At 37.8% G+C, this 27,817-nt stretch overlaps 1 long non-coding RNA gene across 2 annotated transcripts in view; it reads right to left on the minus strand.

Annotated features, from left to right (window-relative positions):
- The window catches only part of LOC111742310, a 94,530-nt gene extending 67,596 nt beyond the window's left edge, over window positions 1–26,934 (minus strand). For both annotated transcript variants that reach the window (XR_002781272.1, XR_002781271.1), the window contains exons 1-2: window positions 26,912–26,934; window positions 12,581–12,843 (exon numbers count right to left, since the gene is read on the minus strand). This is a non-coding gene — a long non-coding RNA (uncharacterized LOC111742310). The remainder of the gene's footprint in view (window positions 1–12,580; window positions 12,844–26,911) is intronic.
- Between the last annotated feature and the right edge of the window lie 883 nt (window positions 26,935–27,817).

Consider the following 27,817-nt stretch of genomic DNA (forward strand, 5'->3'; position numbering starts at 1 on the left):
TGGGGGAGGGCATATTGAGTAGAGGGTCAAATATATAGTAATATGAAAACTAGACTTTTGATGGTGAGCACGCAATAGGGGATACAGATATTGAATTATAATGTTGTACACTTGAAATTTATATAATATTATTAATCCATGTTATCTCAATAAATTTAATTTTTTAAAAAAAACCTATAAATTCAACTGAGGGTAGTCACCACTTGGTGTGGAAAGTCACTTGTCATCAAAGGCAGTGTTTGGATCCTGCCTAGGATTCCTACTCGCTGGGGCCTGTCATAGTCACTTCCATTCTTAGTCTCACCTTAAGTAAACCCCATTTATAAATATCTACACCTGTCCCAACAGATAATTTAACAGGTAAACATTTTCTTTCCCAAAGTTATATTCACATCTAAAAGGGTTCACAAAAAAATTTCTCCCAATAGTAATTTCCACTAGTAGATTAAAAATGTTTCTTCTTGGGGGTAGTCTCATAGAATAGTGGTTAGTACATCTGCTTTACACGCAGAAAGTCCTGGGTTTGCACCCAGGTGGAGCCACGGGCCCTCCGTGTGCACAGGGCCCCCCCAAGCGCACCGGGGGCACCCCCTGAATGCTCCAGGCCCCAGGTGCATGCTGCAAGCACATGGGAGGAGATGCCCCGCCGTCAGATCTAGTTCTTAAGGGGAAACAGCAACATCCATAGGTCAAGGGTGGAAGTTGGGGGGGGGGGGGCGTGGTGATTTAAAGAGGGGGAAAAAAATGTTTCTTCTTTTTTCTTCATAGTGAACCAAAGTATACCCAGAGGGTACAAAAATTATAGGATATAACAAACTTCAGGGCCAGTACAGAGGTCATTTTTCACAGTAATGCCCTCTCTCAAGACTTGCAGCTGGAATGAAAGGCCTCTGCCAGCTGCCACTGCTACTCCACAGTAGGGTGATAGTTAAGAACAATAAGATAAGAGTCTGAAACCCGAGCCCCCCATTTATTAGATGGACAGCCTTGGGCAAGTTACTTGAACTCCCCCTGCCTCAATTTCTTCACCTGTAAAATGGGCACTAAAATATTTAAAAACAGGTTGTTGTGAGAATCATGTGAAATAATAATTACCAGCTTTGGTTATAACTACCTCTCTTTGGGCACCCACTTGTCTTAAACTAACACTAACAAATGTCTTCTAAGGGTGTGCTGTGGGCAAGGCTTCTTTGCTGGTCACTTAAAATCTTGCTAAAGTTAATGAAGTTAAAATATTAAAACAAAGACCTTTTTGGGTATTCATTACCTAGTGTAATTATATGATTTTTCTCAAGAAACAGGACTGTAGGGAGCACAGAGGAGCAGCACAGCAGAAGCCTCACCATGTGACACTCCTCCGCTTAGGCAGCAGCTTGGACACCTGTGTTTGTTCAGCAAGTTCCCCATGCTGGGAGAGGACATGAGCATTTAGCTTTGCAACTTCCCCTCACCCCAGTAAATCACCAGCCCAGAGTAAGTGGTCAATAAACATTTGCTCAAGTTGTTGAGTCAGGAAAGGATGAGGCAGAGAAAAGGAAGAAGTCAGGCTCAAATGGTTGTCCATAGGTTTTGCTGTTGTTTTCTTTCTATTTCTCTTTTAAACTGAAAATGCTCAAAGTCCTTTATGGACTTCTTCACAATGTGAGTAGGTAAAGATTTATTGTACATGATGTGAGATTATTGAGGCAGCATGCAACTGTACAATCACATAAGCAAAACAAAACAACAAAACATTAATTTGGACAAAATTCCATGCAGGCTTCCTCTCATACTTTCACAGTGCTTCCCTTGAAATGACAATTTAGATATACCAGCACTTTATGTGAAAAGAGATGCTCAGAGTTTTTCAATGAAAGGATCTTAACGATAAGAAGAGAGAGAAGTATTACTCTATGCACAGAAGGGCCAAACACCCAGACGGGCTGGCCACAACCCCACATGGATATGCCCCTTTCAGCTCTGCTCCACAGAATCTGCTGTGGGACAGACCCTATCACAAACGTGGACCAAGGACCAAGGACCACAACATAAACTGACAAAGAAAAAAGACAAAAAGACTTCCCCAGCACAGCTTTTGTGAGGCAAAAGAGGAGAAATCCTAGTCCGATTTCTGAAGTTGGTGACAGTTTAACATAATAGTTTCTGTTCATGCACAGAGTAAATGTTTTGGGTTAAAAGGAATTCTTTTAGCCATAAAGCAGGTTAAAGAAGCCATTGCCCTTCTCATCTGCATTTTGTGTCTGATAAATTTGTTAGAAGGCGGCTCAAAGTAGAACCCAAAGCAAAATATCCTGTCACCTGTATAACATGCTGACTTGTTTTTATTCCTAAACTTCACCCGTTGTTTGATTGATAATCAATTGTCACAAAGGAGTACAAAATTTAAAAATGAGCTTATCATAGTCTTTTCATGCCTTACATTTGCACTATAACCTTCTTATAATAATTTCTTCATTATTGCACTATTACCTTCTTATAATAATTTCTTCATTATAACAATCTCCTTGTATATTAGGACAATCTTTCAGACAGTATTAGCTCATAAAGAAGTCATTTTGATATTTCAGGCAAAAAACCTCTCTGGATAGAGTCCAAGAACACTACCACTTTAAAAAAGTTGGCCTTTGTGACAAGTCATATATTAAGACTCCTGTGTGTTTTCACTTAGGTTCTGAAGAGCATTCAATCTCTGATACTTAAACATCAAACCCCAAACTAAGACATACTCACTTTTCTCTATGTCCTGTCTCTGAGTATTAAAAGACACAATATTTTGACAACTGAGGTACATTCTATATTTGCACTTCACACAAACAAGGCACACTTGAACATTTTATTACCACACAAAATAAACCAAGATAAGCATCTCTTTCTTTCTGTCCTATACATGTCATTTGGCCATGAGCCATTATTTGTGCATTCTTATTCTTGTTTTTGAGTGAATTGTGTTTTAAACTAAACTTTTTTTCTGGAGTTAGAAGTAATCAATTAGATGTCTCCTTGCCATGCACAATTAAAGAGCATCTCCCTTTCTGTATATCATTCCTACTTCCTGAACCCACAGCTCTTCACAGCTGGGAACGATTCTTTCTTTTATTTTGAGACAGGGTATACTATAAGACAGTAAAGGGCCTCCCAAAAGTATGCTCTCTTTAGAATATGTTTATCCTTATCATACTATAAATCTGCCTCATTATTTTTTTACCTAGACAAAACTCTGGTGAAGATATTTTTGTGTGGTTTAGGGATTTTTTTTTTTCCTTTTTCTGTCTCACAAAAACCAAGTGTTCTCCAGCAATGAGGCAACGGAAAAAATCAATACTTGCCATGTACCATGTAACCAATAGAATAAGGGGAATGATTTATGTATGGATGGATGCAGCCTGAATCAGCTGGGGCCTCGTACAGAGAGCGAGAAAGAGAGAGAGGGAGAGACAGAGGAAGAGAGAGAGAGGACAGGGGGAGGTAGGGGGCAAGCTGAATTGTGGAGATTATTTCTACAGTGTGGCCAGATTTTTTTTTTTTTTTTTTTGCAGTAATAATCCCCTTCTCCAGCACTGCAGGACATAGGGAAAGACTGCAATTTGTGGAATATATGATGGCTCAGCTCTACCTCCTGTCCTCAGAGTCATGAGGACATGCTCATATTAAGACACACTGAGGAGAGAGTGATGTATGGCCTGCAGTCCTTCAACCTTCCGGTCATCTCCACCCTAAGAAAGGCTAGTGATGGGTCGACAAGCACTAGTTGACAGAGAGTCAGATTATCAACAGGATTTAAAAAGACACGTTCCAGCACCGCTTCATAAGAAGACCAGCGGGAAGGGCTTATAGACAAGAACTACTCTATGCCTCAGGAGTTTCTGCTGGAAATATAGTTTGGTTAACTGGAAATCCAGGGCGCGGCAGCATTTAAAGGTATTTAATCCTGAAGGTAACTTTTAGGGTAGCTAATACTCTTGCTCAAAGCTTAAATATTACTGTAGTTTGTGCTTGTGGTATGAAGATACAAATAGTACCAAACCCAGCTACTTCACAGCTGGGTACATGGTAGTATTGTATATTGAATTCTGGTGGTCGTGACTTTAAACTAGGCTAATCGTTTGCTTTAGAATGACATAATATATATTTTTAATGACAGAAATTTCTACTCCCTGCTTCAAACTCAAGTCAGCCATGTGAGACTTTGTGAAAGGCAAATTTAACGATTTCTTTTTAATATCTTTGCTTTTTGAGATGTGTTTAAATTAATCTAAATTTATTTTTGTAAGTCATCTTTTTACTCTGTACTTGAAACTATAGGAAGCTATACAGCATTTCTATCAGTCTGTTGAAGAAGACTGAATTTTGTCCTTTTATGAGGAACACTGATACCATGTAATTTTTTATGTTTTTACCTCCTTTTAAACCAACTACACTGTTAGTGTCACAGTTAGGTATTTCCCTACAGTATCCTGTATTCTATATATGATTCATTACACTGCACATAATACTCAAAAACATATTTTAAATACTATATCAAACTAATGCCATGCCATAATTGTATGTTTAATTAGGAAATGGTGGTGTTAACACCATAAGCTATTAAAATAGCTTTCCCCCACTTTGGTTGAAAGTAGCCATTCAACTCAACATTGTTGTAAACTCGACTGACAGGATGCCATGTTATTTTAAAAATATGTATGTTTACCTTATACAAAGTACATTTACCTCTGTTGACAAAATGCTCTGTTGTTTTTAAATATATATGTTAACCCTATAAAAATTATCTTAAACTCTCTTAACAAAATTTCATGTTAGTTTTTAAGTACATATACTTAGAGTGTACTGGATGGCAATTTTTAGCATTTTTCCACATATATTTTTATTATTTAACTTTTTCTTAAATTTAGTACATAATTATCTTTTTTTGTTTTTGGCATATTGTATTTAGTTCCTCATTTACATTGCATAGTTCGTACGTTTATTTAGTAGTTAAGTGTGCATACATAGGATTAAGGATTAGAAGAGTAGATAACTAGAAAACTATAAAGAACTATTCTCAGCAGTCCTCATTTTTTAAATGACTTCATACTTTAATACTATATTTTATGGGTATTATTGAAGAGCTGTTAAATCGAAGCACAATTAGTTATAAATCAGTAAATACTCTCATGTCTTCATTTAAATATCTAGTCATTGAATGATTTCATCTATCCTGTTCCTTGTAAAATTATTTTGAGAAGATTTCTATGTAAACTAAATAAATAAATATGATGTCTTTCCTCTAAACAAAATTAGAGTAATAAAAATACACTTCACATGTAAACTATATGTAGTGAAATATCTTTTAGTAATTGTAATACAGAACTGATTGCCCAAACCAGCAGAAACTATGCATAATCATTTTGAATAGGAGAGACCGAGTAGATATCTGCTGTCTCTACATAAGAACAGATGAGTCTTGTTTGTTACACTTTGATTTTGATCATCATTCTCCCTCTTATTCTTCTATTGGCCCGAACAGGTAAAACAACAGAAACCTCTTACCGTTTTCACTTTGGGTTCTGCTGCCTCAGACAAGCTGTCCAGCTGAGGGTTAATAAACACAGAAAACCTGGAGATGGTCCAAATATAGTGATGGCCCTGAAGACTGAGCTCAACGCTGCAGGTCTCTCAGCCAGAACGAATGTTCTTAACACCCTACAAGCAGGTATGGGCTCACCCAAAAACTAAAGCACATGGAAATGAAGAAGCATGATCACAAGTAAGGTGCTCCTAAACTATAAGGTAAGCACAAGGAGGACCTTGTTGCAGGTTTATTTTTAGAGTTGTATTGCTGCCTCTTAAGAAAACTGTTATCTGTAGCAGAGAAAAAGACTAAAAGCCTGCCAAAGGCCAGAGAGAGTGTTTAATGGGTCTAGCCACGTCTATTATATTATTTGAGATGGGTTCTATGACCACAGGTACTTGACATGTCAGCACATAGAGAATCCTGGCCCCAGCAATAGACGAAGCATACAAAATGAGTGATAAACTAACTGCAGGCAGGAGGTGGATAAACAAGAAGCCCAAGAACTAGATTTCATTGTTAGTTAACAGAGGGCCAACAGCATCCTTTTGTTTAAAAAGTTTATGTCTATTAAACATAACTTTCCAAGTTCTAATGAAAGCCAAATAATCCTTCTCCCCAATATAATATAAATTTTCTATAAACATCTGGAGGTAATAGGCATAAATGAAACTCATGCTGACAACTTACATGGTGACAAAAAAGCAAATCTTCTCACTGTGAACAGGGTCTTCAGTGAACACCTGCTATAGTTTATTCTCCTTTATCAGTGGTTATAATTTCACTGATGAAATACCCATTAAAGAGAAAATCAATATCTGAGCTTAACCGCCTGCTTTGTTTTAGTACCTCAAATTATTTTAAAAACTGATTAACATAAATAACTCACTATTTAGGAAATACAACAAATGAGTGTTTCACATTGCTGTGACTTAACAATTCATTAATCCACTTAATAAAAATAAATAAAAGAATGAACAAGAACAACATTTTTACTTCCTAAAGTCTAATTTCATCCTTGCATTAAAATAAAAATGAAAAATAAAATGAATATAAATTAAAGTACTCTACTGTTAAAAATAAATATTATTACTTCTAAGTAAGTCTGTTTATACCTAAGAGGTAACCTGTAGGTTCTCCATGAAAGAACTGTCCCTCACTCTCTTTATTTGTTTTTCCTTCAATTAGTCTATAGCAGCAGAGCATCTTAGGTTAGTATAGTTTAATCTGAACAGAACTGGATGGCAAGTTTCTATTTTCTAATCTAAACGAGCTCACCTTAAAAACACATAGGATTTGGATCTATTTAACAGAAAGGTTACATAAGGACAACGAGATGTGACATTGTGTTTCTGTTCACTGACAGTTAATATGATTCCTGTACTTTCTAGATCTTACCAGAGCATAGGAGCACAGGCGACAGTCTACTGAAAATCTGAAAAGACAGATGCCCAAACCCACACCTCACTGAATCGCTTGGTAGCATGAGGTTTCTACATTTGCATCTTTATAGATTATATGGAGATCTAAATCTTTTCATCTCTCAAAAAGCTGTCTTGTTCCAGCCACAACTTAGGTGATTTTCCTGTATGGGCGCTTCATTTAGTCAAGTAGAATTTTTCTCTCATAAAATCTAAATGAGAACACATCTTCCCTCCTCCCCAGAGAATAATCCAAAAGATGGGAGGTTCTTAATAAAACAATTAATTGTGATAAATTTCTGATTTTTGCTCCTTCATTCAGGACTATTTCCATGGCAACACCCTCTCATCCTATTGTTGGGTTGTTCTTCATTCACACAGCAGGTTAAGCCCAGGGCAGCCAGGGCAGGCTGATGGTCAGCCTTTATTTTCTCTGGCCCTTCAACAAAGGTTAGTTGAGGTCACCAGAAGCCAAAGGGTAATTACTTTTTCTCCACAGGGTTAAAGGTACACAGATTGCTATTGGGACAACTGTATGGATGACCTTCAGCTTTTAATGTTCAATCTTCTTTTCTTTTATCAGATCAAATAAGTATGATGTAACAGTGGCAATGCATCTCCATGCCTGAAATTCAGAATAGAAAGCCAAATGCCTTTTTATTTTATAAAGCTACTATTATTAGCATAATATACTCTTGGAATCAATTGGCAAATCCAATGCATAAAATGTTTCCTATCCCTTAAACTTAAAAAAAAAAAAAGGCAGAAAATTGCAGCTGTTTAGTTGGGTTTTTTTTTATTCTGTTAATCTCATATTCATAATTTCCCAGGCTTCAATCATTTTCCTGAGAGTGTGTCCTTTAAGACCAAGAAGAAAATGGAAGATTTCCTGGTTCCATGCAGCATCTGGGGCTCTATTTTTCCCCCTTAGACACCAGTTGTGGCCTTGTCCCTCAGAACTAAGAGTTACGTCAGATTAAAAATTATTTTCTTCTCTTCACTTCTTTGTTCTCAAAAAAAGACAGACTCTAAAATAATGTGGGGGCGAGCGGATCTTTTGAAAATGAATACTTAAACACTTTGCCCACTCATTTGAAGAGCCACTTGGAGATTTTCATTCTTTATTTCAATCTGGAATTTTTTTTTTTAAATGATTGTTATGGGCTCCAAAAATGGAGCCAGCCACCAGCCCAATGGATGCATCTGCCATTGTTTTACTAACAGTCAAAGAAATTTCAGTTCTCTGGACATGATGGCTTTACTGATGGTTCATCTCAACAGAAGATAGCATGAGCCCCTGCAGAGAGAGGGGCTAAGGTCATCTGAAAGAGCAGCATAATACATTCTGCAGCCTTAGCCAGAGGGAACCATCCCCCTGAGTCTTAGCATTTTTGTCCCAAAAGTTACCTTGATAAGAAAGCATAGGGAAACTGAGAGTAGACCCCTCAGCGCCCCCTCCCCAAGAGAGAGGTGGAGACAGTGTTTCTGCCCATTTCTCAGATTTATCCATGTGTGATCTGAGAGAAGCCAGGAACTTTTCTTTTCCTCCGGTCCTCTGTCTCCTTCGATAGCACTGACTTAACTGCCTCTCCAGCCCTTCTCTCACACCCTTCATGCTGATTGTCCTGCTCACAAGCTTACTGGGAAATCCTCCAGACCCACCTCCCAAGTCTACCTTTCCAGGTTGCTTCATCAGTTGGTCCCCCAACTTGTCTTTAAACTTCACATCTCAGCCTCCCCCCACTGGCCACACCAACTTAGTCACGCAGTCGGGAGCCTCCTGTGTATAACTTCATCCTCCCAAGACTTATGCCATCCTTTCTTCCAATTCCTGCTTCTTTGAAATGTTGGTTTAAAATTTAATTCCTTCAGGAATTGCTCTATATTTTATCTTCTGCTACATCTAAATATTAAATAAATACATTTGATAAAACATATATTCTATATTGTATATCTATTATGTATATCACATACAAATTGTACAATGAAATGTAGAAAATGCATCTAAATACTGAATCTTATTAAATAGCAACTTTTTAAAAATTCGAAGCCTTAAATTACTCCCATTTACAAATTCTGGGGCCTCTACACTACTCTTTTATGTAGAACAATTAATTACATAGTTACTGTCAGTATTTATCTTGGCAAGTTCTATTTTTTCACTTTATTTTCTTTCACTTCACTTTGTCCTTTCTACATCTTTACAAAGTCCTCATGCTATCATTCTTGAAAGAGAAACATTTTGGTATCAGAATCTTCAAAAATAATCTTGTTCTCAATGACCATCAACTAAAATATGCTAGTATTAATTGATCATTAAGGAAATAACAGAAAGTAAAACAAAGTATAACCACAACTAGGAACATTTTACTTTAGAAGAGATTCCTGAAGTCTTCAAGATGCATAGAACACAGTTCTAGATGTGGAATGATCAGTGACAGAGACGATATTTCAAAAAGGAGATAAATCTAAGGAGGCATGTGACCTGGCTGCATATAACCAGGTGAGAGAAGGGAGGGAATGAGCTAGCACTCTCCCACAGCTGGTTGACAACAGTGCCCCTCACTGGTAAAAGAAATTGCCCTTTCCTTGATCCGGACTATAGCTGAAGGGACCAATCGTATTCTCTGTTCAGGGCTCCCTGGCCAATGGAATTTAATGAAGGCAGAACTGTCAATTCCTAAAGCTAATTCTAGCCTAGTTAGCTGGGACTTAATAGAAGTGTTAGGAAGAGTGACAGGTTCAAATGAGGTAAATGTAAAGAAAGTTTTTTGTGTTTTTTTTTTACATAATTTCTCCCCTTTCTGATCCCTTCCCCATCTTCTCCAGATGCCCCAGCTCCCCCAGAGTCCTCTCATATGTGGGTTTTAACATTAAAAGACCATATTTTCCCCATATCTGTTAAGAAAGATACCTGGATAAAATAGGCATAAACAACATATCTCTAATGATGGCATTGCAAGTGTTTCAGATTTTGGTGAGGGAAATATAGAAGTAAGTAACACCTTCCTAGATCCTGCCAGATCACCCTTTAGTGCTCTGGGCCAGTGACAAGTTGAAAGCAAAGTGTCTGGAATGTATTAGGTCAAAGCTTCCAGCAACAAAACAGGTCACATACTTTTATTCATTTCAAAATGGACATAAACATTCTTCATCTTTAGACAAGAAATTTAAGCACTTGCCCTTATCTTCTTACTATTTCTTAAAGCTCTTTTATTTCCTCTTGAAATACGGACCCATTGTGTTCTCTGTCCTATAGCAAGCTTCTCTCCCATTTTGTAGAGAAAGTGTTACTAAAAGGTTCAACACAGAGGAATTTTCACAATCATAATCGATTCTTCCTCATGTGCCTGTTCTTTGGCACAGGGATAAGCAGGACAGGGATATGCCTCTTCCAGATCCTGGACCTTTTGGCCACCTGCCCTTCCTGAGCCCCTAAGGAATGGAAAGGTTGAAGCCCCTCTTCTCTGTGGTTGTGCAGTGTTCTCACACTCACTCTGAGGCTGACTTCCCTGTCCAACCAGGTGCAGGCTGCTAGGTGGTGCTTGCTTGCTCTTTTACTGTGTCCCAAATCGCCCATGCCTCTGCTGGTTAAGCATTTTGCCAAGAGATGCTCACTTATCTGCAAGATATCGTGCATATTATTATTCCCCTTTCATGGATTCACAAATTGAGATCCCAAGAGTCTCTCCCCAGGACCCAGGAATGAGTCCCTCAAACATCTTGTTTGAGTCCCAGGACAGGGTAAAAACAATATGAAATGAATGTCTTCAGTAGGCAACAATGAGGTTGCAAGAGCAAAACTTTTCTCCGGCTGAACACTATTTTGTCACCAGCTGAACACTATTTTGTTCCACGTCAATTCTGTGGACATTTACTGGGTCTCTATTAGATGCTGTGCTAGATGCCTAGAATACAAGTATGAAGAAATATAGACTCTATACTCAAGGCAACAGTCTGCAATTTTTTTCTTCAAATAGCCCAGGGAGAATATTGTGTAATTTTCATTCAATATGCCAAAAACCTAGATTAGCAGGTGTAATGTAAGTGCCTCAGGTGGAGGAGAAAAGACAGCCACAGGGAGTAGATTCAGTGTGAAGGACTCTCAGGGAATTTATGCAGTGCTAATCTATGTGTAAGACAGATTTTTACATAGTTCTTACTGAAGGGCTCTTCCTTCTCCCTGAAGATACATAATTTTTCCCCCTTAAAGATAAATGAAAAATTTTGACAGATTTTTCTTCATTTAAAATTTTCATCAAAAGTAAATCTTGCTGACTGAATGAACAGGGGACAGTGGGAGGCAGTAGAAAGACACTGACCTGGAGTCATGTAAACATGTTCTAGTCCTGGCCCTGCCACTGAGCAAATAAATGCTTTGAGCAAGTCACTGTACCTCTCCAGAACTGTTTCCTTATCTGAAAAATGAGTCAGTAGAACGAGCCAGAACAGTGCTTATAGCACGTGCTGTGTGCAAATTCTCAGGGCTGTACACATATTAATTCACTTAATCCTCACAACATCTCTATGAGATAGAAGAGATACAGAGCATTTTTCACCCTTACTTTATAGATGAGTAAACTGAAACACAGAGAGGTTAAAATAGTCTTGCCCAAAGTCTTGCCCAAAGTAGCAAAAATGAGATTTAGACACACTCAATCTATTTCCAGAATCTACACTCTTTATCACTATGGTGAACTGCCATTCAGCAACCAAGGAGAACTAGATGGTACTGAAGTCCCTTTTAATGTTTACATTCTATTGATCTATGAGTTTATGATGACTTCTAAAAGCTCAGATTCTATATTTTAAACCAATGGAGCAAAGAGTTTATAAAAACAATTTATAATCTATGAATCAAAACTACCAGCTCATAATACATTAGAAATAAAAATGTTCAAAATGCTTTCATAGATATAATCACTTTAGATCCTAACTGGATCTAGGGTACCTAGGGAAGGTAATAGAACCATCCACCAGACCAGGAAAAGGAAGCTCAGAGAAGTCAGGACCTTGATTATGGCACCCAATAAAACCAGGGGATGAGTCTTACTTCTCCAGCAAGACCAGAGTTACACGTTACTTCTCCATCCAACCTGAGTTACACGTTTCCTCCAGACTTCCTCTTGGATTGAGAGAAAACCACCAAATTCTGAGTAATGACAGAGAAAAAAGCCCTTTCCTCTGAGGCTCTACTCTGCATCCCTCCATTGCTGGGTTTCTCACAGGGACACCAAGATGTCTAGCCCTGCATCAAAGGAGCCAGCTCATACAACCCTTCAAAATTTAGATTCACATGTGGGGGTCACTGCAGACTGAGCTGCTCTGGCCTTAAACTGCATTCCAGGCCTTTTAAAGAGCCATCTAACCTCACAGTATCTGCTATCTCTGCTCCCACTTCCTCTCCGTTTACAAGGCAGTTTCTGCCCTCCTCTAGAGGAAACTCTCCAACATCACCTTTAACTTCTTGGTTTAAAAAGCAGCTGCTTGTTCCCTTAACACACCTGGTGCTTTCCCAGCATTGAGTTTCTGATCACATCCTCCCCTCCCCATGGAATATATATCCCACCATCCTGCCTTCAGATCCTACCCATGTTTACGGACCTACCTCACACATCACCTCTTCCAGGTAGCCTCTCCTCGTCCTTCCAATTAGATGTGATCTATTATTCTTTGATTACCCACAGTACTTTTTGTGCCTTTCTTGTGACACTCAACTTCTGCTTTTTTGTTGCAGTTGGGCTTATACTTTCTTATCTCCTTCACACTCGGCCGGCTTTTTACTTCTTGATAATGCTGGGAGCAGTGCTTGGCACTGATAAAGATCTGCTTGACCTTAAATTAATCTTCTCCCATTCTGTAGAATTCACTCTGCAAAAATATATGACAAAGAAAGGGATCATTAGACTCTAATGTCTTTCCCAAATTTCACCATTGCTTTTTTTTTTTCATCAATTCCTGACTGACAGAGCTCAGCCCCAGAGGTGAGAATATCCTTTCAGTAACTGCCACGTAGCCTGTCTCCAAAGAGGTTTCTGAGTGTGAACATGTCAGTCTGAGACTGTGTTAATTGGATCTTCAGCTGTTCAAGGTCCACACTACACAGCTGCTGTTTTACCGCAGAAACAGAGAGCTGGGGATGATATAAGCAAAGGAGATGGGATCAAGAAAATGTCTTCACTCTTCCAGGGCACTCGGTTTTCACTTAAACTCATCGTCCTTACAGAGGGAGAAGGTGGAACCAAGGAAAGACTACCTGTGTGTTTCATTCTCCCTCTCCCCTGTCCTATCGGAACAGAGAAGGAGACTGTTATTTGGAATTCCGACATTTGAAGAGTTTAAGTTTAAATTAGAGGAAAAGTGGAAAAGAAAAACCCAATCCTTTCTCATAAAGACAATAAAACTGGCCAGCATAAAAATAATCCCAAGATTTTCAAGTCTTTAGAGTCTCTCTTTAAAAATAACTCAATGTATGCCATTCTGGACAGTAACTCAAAACACTGCAACAAGTATTTGACTGGTTTTTCCACTCACCGCATCTGAGTCTGGAGAACCAGAATCAGACACTAAGTAAGGGCCAGAGCTTTGAGGATTAGGTTTGCTGGAGAAGAGAGTCACCCAGGCCTCTCCCCTGTCCACATAGAGGCAAACCCAGAACACCTCTGGAACTTAGATACCACCCACAAGCAAGTGGGTGGGTGTCCATTGTTCACTTGATCAAATGAGGTGATTTGGAAGGGTTGAGGAAAAGGCTAAATACTGCTTCTTGCTCATAGAGCAGTATATGTAAACCTTTTTTCATTGTCACTCTTCTAAGAAGTCTTTTTAAACTTTTTTTCTAATTGTTCCTCCTTGACAATTTAATGCTACAAGTATACTATACATCTGCGTTCTGTAACTCTTTGGAGCCACTGTCATGCCTCAGATTTTTGTGTCCCTCAAACACTGATCGCCCACCGCAACTCCCTGGGAGGGTGACACTCTTCCTGTAAGAACGCATGCCACAGACCTGCCTCTGTGGGCACTTTATGGGCACCACACGTAGGTTCCTTTTTCATCATTCCTCTCACTCTCCTTCAGACTTTGTATGAGCCCTGCAGGCACAGAGCTGGAAGGCCCGAGATGACTGAGTGACTGCTCTACGTAGCTATGGAAGGGCATCAGGGTAGAGAGATTGACAGCAAGTCCACAGAAACGGTGTGTTTCATTCAGTGAAATCTTAGATTTCATAGTAGCAAGTATTGTACTAATAAACAAAAGACATGGATTAATGAGTAAAACTTTCTGCAATAAACTTATCTAAAGAATAGCATTACAGAGTTCAGAAATTGGTTATTCCATTGCTCCTTTTTCAGCAAAAGGGTATGAAATTGGATTTTTCCTTCCTTCTAATTCATTTTTCCAATATTATAATTAACTTGAAAAATAGACCTCAACTTCTGCACCTTCCCTTTTGCCTGCACACTTAATAGGCACAACATTATGATTCCAGTTATTAGCTCGCTTTAGGCCAAAAATAAGAAGGCTCACATTACATTAACATTTCCATTATCAATCAGAAAATTGCAGGTCAGCTCCTTGAATGATATATTGCTCAGCACATTAAATCCTTGAACTCAGCAAAAATGTATAAATACTTTTACTCCTGAAATTATGGTTTACGAGAGACACATGGCAGGGTAAATGGGAGATGAGGAGAATAATCAATTTAGATTGGTCTAAATGGAAGAACAATAGATTGCTATTTCTTTCCTTTATCTAATATCGTAATTGAGAGCTCATCAAACCCATTTTGATACTCATTCGATACCCATTTTAGTATCAAAGAGGTGGTAATGAGCAACCAATTGAAAACTTCTTAGCTTTTGGCTTTGTGCTAGTTAACCATCTGTTCTACATACATCGCCCTGGAGGAGCACCAACGGACATTTACCGACTGATGATATCACTAACACGGGGTTATTATCCTTTCACCTGGGCACCAGAGGACATGGTTTTTCTGCTTGAAGCTAGTGCCAAACTCTATGTACTCGTCATGGCAGATTCCACGGGTTTATTATTAATCTCCTCCTAAACATTTGTTACTTTCAACATTTTGAGATCTCAGTAGTGCTTCCTGGTGAATCTTCTCCACTAGCTTTCTCCACAAAATAAAGCAAAAATATTTTTTGTTGTTCTTTTAGTTGGCATTATTTTAATACTGTGTATAGCAGGGGTAAACAAACTAAGGCTTGTGGGCTAAATCCAGTCACTCCCATTTGTTTCCCTATTGTCTATGGCTGTTTGCCCAGCATGAGAAGTACTGAATAGTTCAAAAAAACTGACTTGCAAAGACAAAAAAAATTACTGTGTGGCCCTCTACAGAAAGTTTGCTGAACTGTTTTGTGACACAGATTTTTAAAAAATAAAAATGGAAAAAATTAAAATATTTTTCCTCAATAGTTTTAGAATTCAGAGTTTAGGAATATTTTTAGAACGGAATAAGATATGGTTGTTTTTCTACTCCTGGGAATGAAATTTGGAAATATAAACCCAGAAACGTAGTAAAAACATTATTGATAATGATATGGGTTGTATATTAGCCATCTGTTATTTTTGTTGAAAAGCAATATTAAATTTTCTCTTTGAACAAGAACTGTAGATGCCCATTATAGAACAGACTGGCATTTTCCCAAAGCACAGATGTTTTCTTCTTAAGCAAGGAAGGATGTTTGAGAAATGGACATAAAGTAGAACTTTTTTATACATGTATATAGTTTTGACAGTAATATCCCAAGTGATCTCTTAAAGAATATCAAGGCAAAAAATATAGTGCAATTAATGCTATATTGTTGCTGAAAATTATATTACTTAAGGAGAATAAAGGATCTGAGAACAGGAATATAGCAATCAGTGATTGTTATCACCTGTACAATAGTATGTTTACATCTACATTTTTTGATGATATCAAAATACTCATTAAATCTGCTCATCTTGTCTACGGCCATGCCACCCTGAACAAGCCCGATCCCATCTGATCTCGTAAGCTAAGCAGGGTCAGGCCTGGTTAGTACTTGGTTAGTACGAGGGAGACCACCTCGGAAGATCAGATACTACAGGCGTAAAAAATAAAAAATAAGGGATTGTAAGCTGACAAGGTCCTTGCAATCTGTGAGGTCAACCAAGGGTTGCCTTGCCTAAAAATAAATAAATAAATAAATCAGCTAATCTTTATTAAATATCTACTATTAAATATGTTAAATATATTATGTATCTACTAAATAATACTAAGACGCAAAGCTATAACAGACATAGCCCCTGTTCTCAGAAAACTTAAAATCTAGTAGAGATGCTGAGATTTGCAAACATATTTTATCCAAAGTCTATTTTACATACTTTTTATATTTTTAACATATTGAACAGAGGTAAGAAAAGCTTTATGCTTGATTTAATCAATTACTTGATTATCATAACTTTAACAGCATGAAAATAGCCAACTGCATGCAGCCCCCCAAAAAACTCATCTTTCCTTCCCAGGTGCCATAGTGACTACTATTCTACTATATTTTAGAAATTCATTTCTTTAGGTTAGGCTTTGCTCCAATTTCTTTCTAATATCAATAAGTTATTTATTATTGTTCCAGGCATATTTAAGTGTTGACATTTTAAATATAAGAATTCCTTAAATAAATTACTGCAATAGATTGCTTTAATTTTTTTCTGGTAATCTCACCTAAAATGGAATTGCCAATAGACGATTTACATGTTGTCATGTTATTTATTTATCAGATCATTTTCCACTATAAGACATAGGACCCCAGCTCCATGAAGGCACGGGGAATTTCGTGTGAAGGGTCATTAAAAAGAGACAATATACACAAAGTGTATGTGGGGCTGGAGTCCCACAAAATAAGCTTAAACTCTTCACAATCTATAAAGACTGAATGTGTATAAGGAGTTAATGTTTCTAAGAAAATCAAGAGTCAGCAGCAGAGAGAAAGGTGGTCTTCTCAGTTACCCCCACACTCCTAAAAATCAATCAGAGTCAATAGTAGTATCGAGGTGGGGTGATGGTGATAAAGGGATAGAGAAAAAAGAGAGATTTCCCATAAATTCTACATTATTGATGACTGACCACACAGAGGCTAATGTCCACAACAAGAATGAGCATTTATAAACTCATGCATTAAAGCTCTGTTCCATTCTAATGCAAAAAAAGAAAGAAAGAAAGAAAGAAACCTTTTATTAACTTAAGATTTTTATGCCTTGATCATAGGAAGAGCCACTTGAAATCATTGATTAAGCCTAAAGTAGAATGCAAGGTACTGAAATCATAACATAGTTGTAGGGAATTCAAATGCACAATTATTCATTAATAGGTACTAAAAACTATAATAAAGCAGAAGACTTCAGTGAACCTATTTCAACTGACACTGAGTATAAATATGATTTGATTAAATGACCATGTTAATTTGCCAGTCCAGCTACAGCTAATAAGTCTACTCCAAATCTTAGCAATACATGTTTAATTTGCTTTCTAGTTCATTTATTGTATTTATGCATATTTGACTTAATATATATAACAAGTAATTATCTTGCTGGGATTGTTTTTTCTTTCTTTCTTTGTAATCATGTGTTTAGTTCTATGAAATTTTGGCACATGTAAAGGTCTGTGTAACTACCACAACAATCAAGGTGCAGAACTGATCCATCACCACAAAGCATTCCCTTTCTATGCCTTCCTAGTCACACCCTGTCCCTAACACCTGGCAACCACTCATCTTTTCTCTACCTCTATAATGTCATTTTGAGAGTGTTATATAAATAGAATCATATAGGAGGTATCTTTTTTTGAAGATTCATGTATTTTTTAAAGTATATATATGGCTCATATACATGTATGATCACATACATATATTTACTTGGTATAATCTTACATAACATTTTATAAGAGCATTTTTAGGTTCAATTTGATCCAATCTACAGCAAGACATTAGAGATAGCCCTGGGGATAAAATTGCCAGAGTGTGGCCTGAAAGGTGAATCATTTCCCAACAGACAGCAGAGCTCTGTGCTTTTAAAATGGCTCAATAGCTCTGAGAACTAAATTCTATAATGATGCTCAAAAGCATCTAATATTAGAGTATTTGGAGCAAATCTCCACAGCCTAGAGTGCTTTCTTTGGGAGGCATCAATGGACAGAATGCACTACAGGAAGAAAAGCAGCTTTTCTTCCTCAGTGCAATGTCTGTCCTTCCTGCCTTCACTCAGATTTTTAGCAACAGAGAAGCCCCATGAGTGATTTTGCTGAGGAAGGTGAAGAAGATAAAGAGTTAATGACTTCTAACCAGACCATATATTAACCTGTTTGTTGTTTTGTTTTGTTTTTACAAATCTGAAGAAAGTGGTGAGAACTAATGAATACACACATCTAAAAATAACTTCTCATTTAATTAATAGCACACTACATAGTCACTCTAATTAAAGCTGCTGCCCAAGCTAAGGACTACCAGTTCCACGTTTACCACCTTAAAAAATTCACTGAAACACTGAAATTATTTGAATGTCATGTGGAAAGAACAGGTAGGAGGCTGAGGAGAAGGGTGCCAGAGGGGAAATTCATTTCATTTTAAGCAAGGAATAGTCGGTAGAATGAAAGTCAAGCTGTGCAGAAGGTCAGAGTAATAAAAGGAGCAACTAAAGATGGAATCAGAGTGGCAAAAAGCAGATCTCCAGTTCCAAGCAATTTCCTTTGAAGGGGGAAGGGGACCACTGGACATAGGAAGTATCCACCTCTGCCTCTGGGAGGCTAAGCGTAGCCCTACCTGGAAGAAGAGTAGGCAGCTATTCAAAATGGTAGGATTTCAAGACCCTATTCTAAATAATAGCCAACATTTGTTGAGTTCTTATTTTGTGCCAGGAATTGCACTAACTGTGCTAACATACATTACCTCATGTGATACAACAAACCATCTCCTGGATGATAAAACTGAGGCTTAAAAAAGTTATATTGCTTGCCCAAAGTCCAGAGCAAGTCAGTGGAGGAGTCAAGAAATAGACCTAGGCCAGTCGAAGCACGGCGCTGCCTTACTAAACAGGGAGAATGAATACCTACTTCCCAAACCCCTGTGACAATTCAGGAGGGCCTGGCACCTACTAGGTTTTCAATAAGTGTTTCTAAAAATATCTCCCCCACTGGTCTATATCAGACCCTAAAGAAATGTACCAATTAAATCTGTTCTCTTTGGTTAAAGCATTTGTGTCTCTAAAAATACTCTGAAAAATAAACAAAATACAGGCAGTATATATTATATGCACACAGTGTTCCTGAAAACTCCAAGCAGATTAGAAAAAGGAAAAGTGGAACAATAGACTTATGTACTCTTAGAACAGTTCCGTTCTCATTGATATCTTTTCTACATTTGACACATTCTCTTTTACGTTTTCATCTTAAATCCCAGTGAGTGGCTGAATGAGCCTAACAAGTATTGCACTGAATGATTTCAAACTTTATAACACCAGCATTAGCACTTTTATTGTTTCTACTCATTTTTATAACATTTTAAGAAGAAAAGGTAAAAACTAGACAAAGATTCATATATCATCCAAATACTGATATAAGAAAAGATAGAAATACTCCCAAGTCTAAACTGGCAGTACATCAGATTGAAATTTTTGTTCACCATCTTAATTCAGCATAATAAAAGGAAGTTCATATATATTGATATTTACTACATGGTGAACATGGAAAAGTTATGTATTTCATTAAGCTGCTTTACAAATTATGACCTTCTGGAAATTAAATTTGTTAGGTTACAAAAGCAAATGACTATAGAGTCCAGGCAGGAATGCAAATAGTAAGGCAGACCAGATACAAGGCTTTAAGGATGGGTAATGACTGTGGTGAATTCAGGCAGCGCCTACTTGTCTGAAGAGGACAGCTGGTGACTGCCATTAGGAAGGGTGGGTCCAAAGACACATATCATTTTCTGGACTTTATGTGAAATTTTTTGATTGTTAAACTTAGTAACTAATAATTTAAAAAAAAAAAATTAAACACTGTGCTGGCCAAAGAAAATACTTCTGAGTATTTTCTCAGATCTAAAATACAATCTGCAGATCTAAAATCTGTATCCTCTAGGTAAAAGCACCTCAGGATAAATACCGATTGGTTGAGAAAGAAAAGCGTCCAGAGAGTGGGGGTGAGTAGGCAGAGGTGGTGGTGCCAAAGACCCAGGAGTGAGTGTGAGCTTCCTCCCAACCCACCCCGCCCAACTCAGAGTATCTCTAAAAAGGGGTAAAGGAGCCAGAAGAAATAGAAGGTGAAAAGAAAAAAAAGAAGCTTTGCCTTCTTCACACTCTGTATATTATTAGCGACAGATGGGAATGTGGAAAGGAAGATGTAGATGGAAAAGACTAGAGATGTCTGTGAGCATGTTCAATATTGTGCGGAAAAAGTCAAACGAGTGAAATAAAGCACTTCCTTTTCACCACTCGAGAGTGGTGAGGTGACAACAACCACAGCAGCCAATGTTTCTGGGTGTCACTGTGTCTAGCTCTCAGGGCCCTGATACTGTCACTGCAGGTTGGGCATAATCCTACTCTGCATTTACCAGGGAGCTCATGATGAAAACGTATATCACTCAGAGAGTGATGAAAGTGCAAATCACTGAAAGAGAGAGACAGGAGAGGAGAGACAGGAGAGAGAGAGAGAGAGAGAGAGAGAGAGAGAGAGAGAGAGAGAGAGAGAGAGAGAGAGAACTATCTCTTAATAGGAAGAAACCACAACCTGCAGACTACAAAATAGAAGAATGAGAAATGAGGAGCTGTTCTAATGGCAAAAGGAAACATTAACAAAATATAAAAATAGCAAGGAGAGTAATAGAACTTAATTGCTGTCTACAAACAGCATCCAAATCTGTGACAGTACTACCCATGTTTCATCCCCACAAGTCAAACTTGGAACCAAATGAGCAAAAGAAAAAAATGGCATTTAATAGGAAAGATGCTTGCAACACATTTAATTTTGCATAAGCAAAATAAATTTCCCAAAGATTTGACCTAAAGCATTAAACCAGCCATATATTGTTCTAATCAATTAGGCCTTCCTGCATCAGCACTTTTGCATTGCAAACAGCTAAAGCCATCATATTCTCTAATCAGGAGAAAAAATTCAAACAGATTGGTTTCTTTCCATTTGTTTTTTATTATATTTCAGTGGGGGGCGGTGGATCAGATTAACTTCTAAAACAGATTTGACTCTCTGCAAGTGAAAAGGATAATTTATCATTAAATTATAACCATCGAAAAGGAGCAATGGCTAGATAGTACTTAGTATTTGCCTTGGGGCTCTCCAACATTTTAAGATTTAAAAATGTGGATTTTCATAATGAGAGATATCATTTAGAATTATCCAAGTCCAAAAATGAAGGCTTCGACACTGTTCTGGTACTTACTATCTTAGAGTTATCAAAATTACAAAAGGGTATATTTCATAGCTAGAATGAGCTTAGAGACCATCTATTTCATCCTTTTCAATCTCCTTATGGAAATCCAGCAATCTCTGTGGTTGGATCTTTATTAATACTGATAATATTAATCAAGTATTTATTGAACACTTACAATGTACTAGGTGATATTCAAAGCTCTTTATATACTTTATTTCATTCGAGCCTCACCAAATCCCATGAGACTGTCACAATTAGTAACCCCCTTTCATAGATGATAAGACTATGACTACCAATTAATGAATGTTCTATTGATTCCTTCTCTAATAAATGTTTGGGCATTTATTTATTGTTTTTATACTCATATAGATATAAGTATAAAAACAATAAATAAATGCCCAAACACATAATCTTCAGAAGATTGCTTTAGTCCTATACTTGAATGGAATAACAACTTTCAAGTTTTTATCTCTTAAGCTCTCAGAAAATGTCTTCATAAGGAACAAAAGTTCAAATCCAAGTATTTTCCTATGAAATTTCAATTCTATCAACCTGAGACTTATCCAATATCTTCAGCATTTAATTCATTTCATTGCTCATGAGACCCTTTAGAATGTAAAGATACAAATTAGTCTAATGTTTTAAGGGTCCACTGTATGCCAGATATTATGCTAGATACTTTGCAAATTATCTTATTTAATTTTCATAATATAACTATGAGAAAGTATCTTTCATATTCTGCAGGTATAAATCCAGAGCAAAGATACAAACTGCAAACAGGGGCTGTGACTGGGAGTTAGAACTAGGAGGGTAAGAGACTAAGACTCCAGTTGATTGGCTTGCAACTGTGTGTGGCGGGGAGAGGTATATTTTCAACAAAAATATATTGAAACAAAGGGCCAAAGGGTGGATAGTTCATTGAAGTGGTTTAAAATAATAATATATTCAATGCCTGGGTCTAGATGGCAACACTAGAATGTTGTCATGGTGCAAAGCCTCTTTTGAAAATTTCAACATAGACCACATGAGAAGTGAATTCTAAAAGTCGGCAGCCCAATGTTCTTGCTTTCAGCAACATGAAGTCATCTGTTCCTCATATATCTATACAGATCAGCATGAGGAGACATAAAAGAAGGCGCCTCATATTTAAGGAAAGAAAAAGAGGAAATGGGAAATCATACCAACAGAAACACTCATGATTCCACATATCGTTTTTTAATCTGTGACTGTGCCCGATACAATTACTATGAATTTAGAATTCAACCATCAAGTCAGTAATGCTATGTGACCTATACTGTTGACATTCTGTGGCAACTGAATTTGACATTCTGCTATTCTAAAAGTAGTAGCAGCAAATACTCAGAAATGGATAGTATAGATTAACTAGTATCTTTTCATTCTGAATCCCCTGAATTGATCTCCCAGTTTCAAAAACTACCCCAGAACCCCAAATACCAGGTGAACCATATTGCAGATCAATAGATTTTTCAAGTGCAATAATCGTGTCTCTCTGGGAGATTCGCATTAGTCCCAAAAGAAAGAGTGCTTTGATTGACCTCAAGGAACACAGCAGATATGGATAAGCTGTGTGTGCTGCTAGCCTTATCAGAAGAAAGCCAGGCCTTGAAAATCACAGGGGAAAACCCTGGGCATGTGCATGTTGGCTGTGGGAAACCAAACAGCTGGTCAAATGTGTGCTCTATTTAAAAACTAACCAAATCCCAAAATGCAGACCATGAACAAGGAGAAAAAGGAGCATGTGAATTAATATGATCTCTTTATGTTTAAAAGCATTCTCAAGAAACAATAATATGAATGGGAAGAGAAGAAGGACATTGTAAGCATCTGGGAATTTTTAACCTACTAGTAAAAAGATTTTCTACATAAAATTTTGGTGTTCCAGTTGCTTAAGCTCTTGGGGACAGAGAAGTTTACTCTGTTACCTTTGAATGCTACATTTCCTGCTCTGTTTAGGGGTGCTATAGCCAAATAAGATGGCAGAAAGATGGTGGAAATCAGTAAATTTAGTTTCTCATAGATAATTCTAACCCAAAGGAACAGGTTTAAATTAGGAGGGAGATGGGAGAGAAAGGGAGGAAGGGAAGAAGGAAGGAAAGAAGGGGAATATAGGATGCACTCTGGGAAGTCTTGACTTTGGAATGGGCGTGAAACAGGAGGGCAACCGAGTCCAGGACTCATGCTGCCTGTGCTGCTCAACCAATAGACTGACACAGGAGTTGGGCTATTTAGAGTAAGAGTTTATTGTCAGATCTCTGGTGATCTGAGAAGGCAGCAGGTTAACACCTTCAAAAACTACCTTGCCTTTCTCAGTCCGGCTTAGGGAGTTTAAGGGAAAATCTGGGCATTATTCCAGGGGCTACATGATGGTTCCAAGGGTTCTGTTGTACTTCGTGAGCCATCTCTCTGGCAACATGGTCTTCCAGTGGCATTAGCAACCCAGGGATAAAGATGAGAGTAGACTGAAAAGAATACTAGACCATAAAGATTGTGATCAGTAAGCATAAGGGCATTAATCATAAATTTCAGGGCAACCTTCTATGGCAGGGGATGTTCCAAGCTCTGGGTAAAGCAGCTATAAGGCAAGGAAAAGTGAAGCCGGGACGCTATGAGGCCTCTAATATAGGGGTCCCAACCGGGCCCTTCTTTAGGAGGAATTTTTAGCTCCACTAAAATCACCATCCAACACCAATGAGGCCAGATCTCCCTGGGGTACAGGCAATCACTTGTCACCTGCCATGAACTAGAACAAGCAATTGAGTACATTACTAGTATAGAATGATCACAAGCCACTGTGTCCTGACATCTCTGAGAAAGCAGCATGAGATCCTGGGCAAAACATGGCAATAAGAGTTCATAAAACAAGTTTTTACAATCTCAGATTAAAATTATTCCAATTGTACAGCAAAACCAATGCGCTACTAAACAAATAGGACAGATACAGGGACATGAAAGTAAACTCTGGTCCATGTGCTAGCAGAGGACTTAAAGGAAATCCAGAGATGCCTTTGAAGGACCGACAGCAGCTGTGAACTCAGGAAATTTAAAATATCAATGTCCCTCTTCTAAATTCTCCCCAAATTGGTTAAAGGCCTGAAATAATTTTCATGCATTCATTCATTCAACTTGTATTTAAGGTAGGCCTACAATGTGTCAAGAGATATATTAGGTGCTAGAAATACAGGGACAAAATATGAATATGACCAGACACTCAAAAACTTCACAGCTGAGCAGAAGAGAAAAACTGTGGCATTCAATCACTAAAATACAGAATAACAGGGACAAAATGGTTAAAGGAAAGGATCAAAGTGATGAAAACCAAGAGGGGCAGATGGAAAAGCAAAGACTAAGGGATGAAGGAGTGATCCTGAAACACTAAGGAAGTGCAAGGAGTTAAAGTCTATTAAACTTTGATTTTAGAACACCTCTAAGTAAATCATTTACATTTCTCTCGCAACCAAGCACAGGACACACCACTCCCTAATGCCTCACACTGGTCCACATTAACACATTTATGTTATCTGGATAGCCTCTGGCACCATTGGCATTTGTACATATGATTTCTGAGCTAAGTCATGGCCAAGAGACATACTATGTACCCCTACAGGTTGATGGCAAATGTGTGAAAGTGTTTGGGGTTGTCAAAATAGCTGGCAGATGCTACCAGAAGTTGTATCCCAGGACCAGGAATTCTCCACAATCTACAAAGCCTGTGGAAGCTCCCCACAAAAAAGACTTACCTAACTGAAAATGCCCACAGCACCTCCTTTGAGAGACTCCAGCCAGATCATGTCATACTACAACATTTGCACTTTAATCTTAATATTTATTGTCTGATTTATAGTACTGTCTCTACGTGAATTATTAACCTTTCTATATTACTAACAGAAGAACACACACACAAAGAAAAAGATTCCATAAAGGATCTATATTTGTAATTGATGCTGAGCAAGAGGCTACATGTTTTACTACATTTGAAACAAGGGTAATATTTTCTTCCCTGAAATAGTAGCAGTATCTGGCTTCATAATAAAAAGAATCTTTGCAAAAACAAGATGTTCCTTCCCACTGTGATTTCATACCAGTGACTCATTAGAGAAACTACATGGAGATCTATCCAAAATCACCTTTAAAGGGGTTGGCTTTTACGTGTGAAATTTCTGGCTGTAGTGGGGATGAAGGGTTTCTTATTGCACACATCAAGAATCAGAACAATATAATAAAAATTGACGATGAAGGGCTCAAACCACAATGGGAATGGTTCGAAGCCACTCATGCTGACACTCAGTATTACTATGATATCTCTCCTGATGTAAAAATCCAAGAAAAGAAATTGTAACTGTAATACTCTTGGCAGCTTCAAAAAGTGTGAAGGAAAGGATGGACAGTATGTTTCCTGGGATCCAAAGGCAAGCTACCGGTACTTTATATAGACTTCATGACTCCACAAAAAGTGATGAGGGAAGGTGTGCTTCCCCAAGGATGATCTGGAAAACGACTGCTGAAGAGGATACCCCTGGTGACATGCATGAAAACAGACAACAATCCTGTGGTCAAACCATTCTTTCAGTTTTCTGGCAGGTCAAATAGTTGGGAAAATGAGACAGATGCATTGCCACAAATCTGTAATAATTAAAGAGCTGCAAGAGGGCACTCTTAAGTTGCAAGAGTAGAAGTTTCCTATTAGGCTTTTGATAAAAGCATAAAACTATGATTGATATATATTATCCCCGGTCCCCTTACTGACAACCTTCTTGAAAACTGAACCCACTCTCTTAAAAACTTGATGCCCCGCTCTCTTATTCTCACTCTCATCAGTCTGGCTTCTGCTACTGGATGGATTTTCATACCACATTCAGCAGGGAGTCAACCCCTAGCTCAACAACCTCTTCCATTCTCACTGTCCTTGCTATCTTTTCTCAAATTCATTCATGCAGTATTTATTGAGATAACACTAGATGCAGGCATTACTCTAGACCTGGGTGAAAACAGCAATGAACAGGAGAGGCAAGGCTCAATGCTCATGGAACTTAAGACTCTAACAGGGTGAAGGGGAGATAAATGAGCTAAAACCTAAACGATGAATAGAAGGCATCTGGGATAGATGTGAGGGAAGAGTATTCCAGGCTGAAAAGAAAGCCAAGATAGGAAAGAGCTTGCGATGTTCCTAGGAATAGAAGAAAGGGTAGTGTGACGGGAGCATGGTAGATGATGGGGAGAGCTGCGGGAAATGAAGTCAAAGTGGTGAGCAGGGCCAAATCAAGTGGGGCCTTGTGAGAATAAAGAATGCCTCTCTGTTTTGTAACTGAAAAGTTTGCCCATCCACATGGACTTTAGCAGGCTGTTGTCTCCACGAAGGCATCCAAGCCATGACATAATCACTAGCATTTGTGTAGAGCTTTGTGTCTTACTGACAGTCATAAAACACTAGATAGGTAATCAAGGGACTTTGATGTGGTCCTTACTGGTTAAGCGACAGAACACAAGCGACTTACCTTTTCTACCTTTGTTTCTCAATCTGCAAAATAAAATGGATTGAATTAGTTGATCTTTAAGGTCCTTTTCAATCTGCGATTTTATATCTCTATTCTTGTATCTCTGCTAGATATGAAAACAGATCTAGGTCAGTAGAGGTACTGCATACTTTACATAAAACTATATCCTTTCTTTACTTATCCGATTAATGAGTCTATTAATTAGCACTAGGTAAAAGTAAAAACAACAACCCAAATCTGCCTTCTCTAAGACTCTGATTCTGCAAGAAAATCTTATCTTCTGTTAAATATGAGACCTGACTGGAAGATTTTTCACTCCTTCCTATGTGCAAGTAACAGCAAACACCTTGTCATAAACATTTTTGAAAGTTAGAGATAGCAATAGTTTGCTAAAGAGATAAACAATGAAGTAAAACACTGCCCCAGTAATTCCTGGGCTTCGAAAAACAGCATAAATATGATCAATAATGAGACGCACAAAAGGGATTGTGGGATAAAGGGCAGGTCCAATCTGAGGTATTAAAACCTTGCCTAAGTCATTTTTTTCCCCAACACACCTTGTGTTGCAGCAGATACGGAAGTCGTGAATGGTAAATTTATGCTTACAATGTTAGAAAAATAAGATTCTGATTATGAAACGAAAGATCGTTTTAGGCTGAAGAATAATAGAAAAAGGACTTTTGCAAAAGCCAAGGTAAGAACATTTTCCCTCTGTAATAAATCAACTATTGAACTCAAATTCTGAATGTTATTTTGAATCATATTTATTATCGACTTTTACCCTTATTCTAGCCCAAACTACTAGAATTCAGAGGATGTTTAGTTCTAAATGTATATGTTTATATTTCAAGTATGCCTTAGAAATAGCATGTTTTATTTATGTGTTCCTATCTATTGCTGCTGTCT

This window comes from Pteropus vampyrus, unplaced genomic scaffold (assembly GCF_000151845.1).
Source record: "Pteropus vampyrus isolate Shadow unplaced genomic scaffold, Pvam_2.0 Scaffold91, whole genome shotgun sequence".
NCBI lineage: Eukaryota > Metazoa > Chordata > Mammalia > Chiroptera > Pteropodidae > Pteropus > Pteropus vampyrus.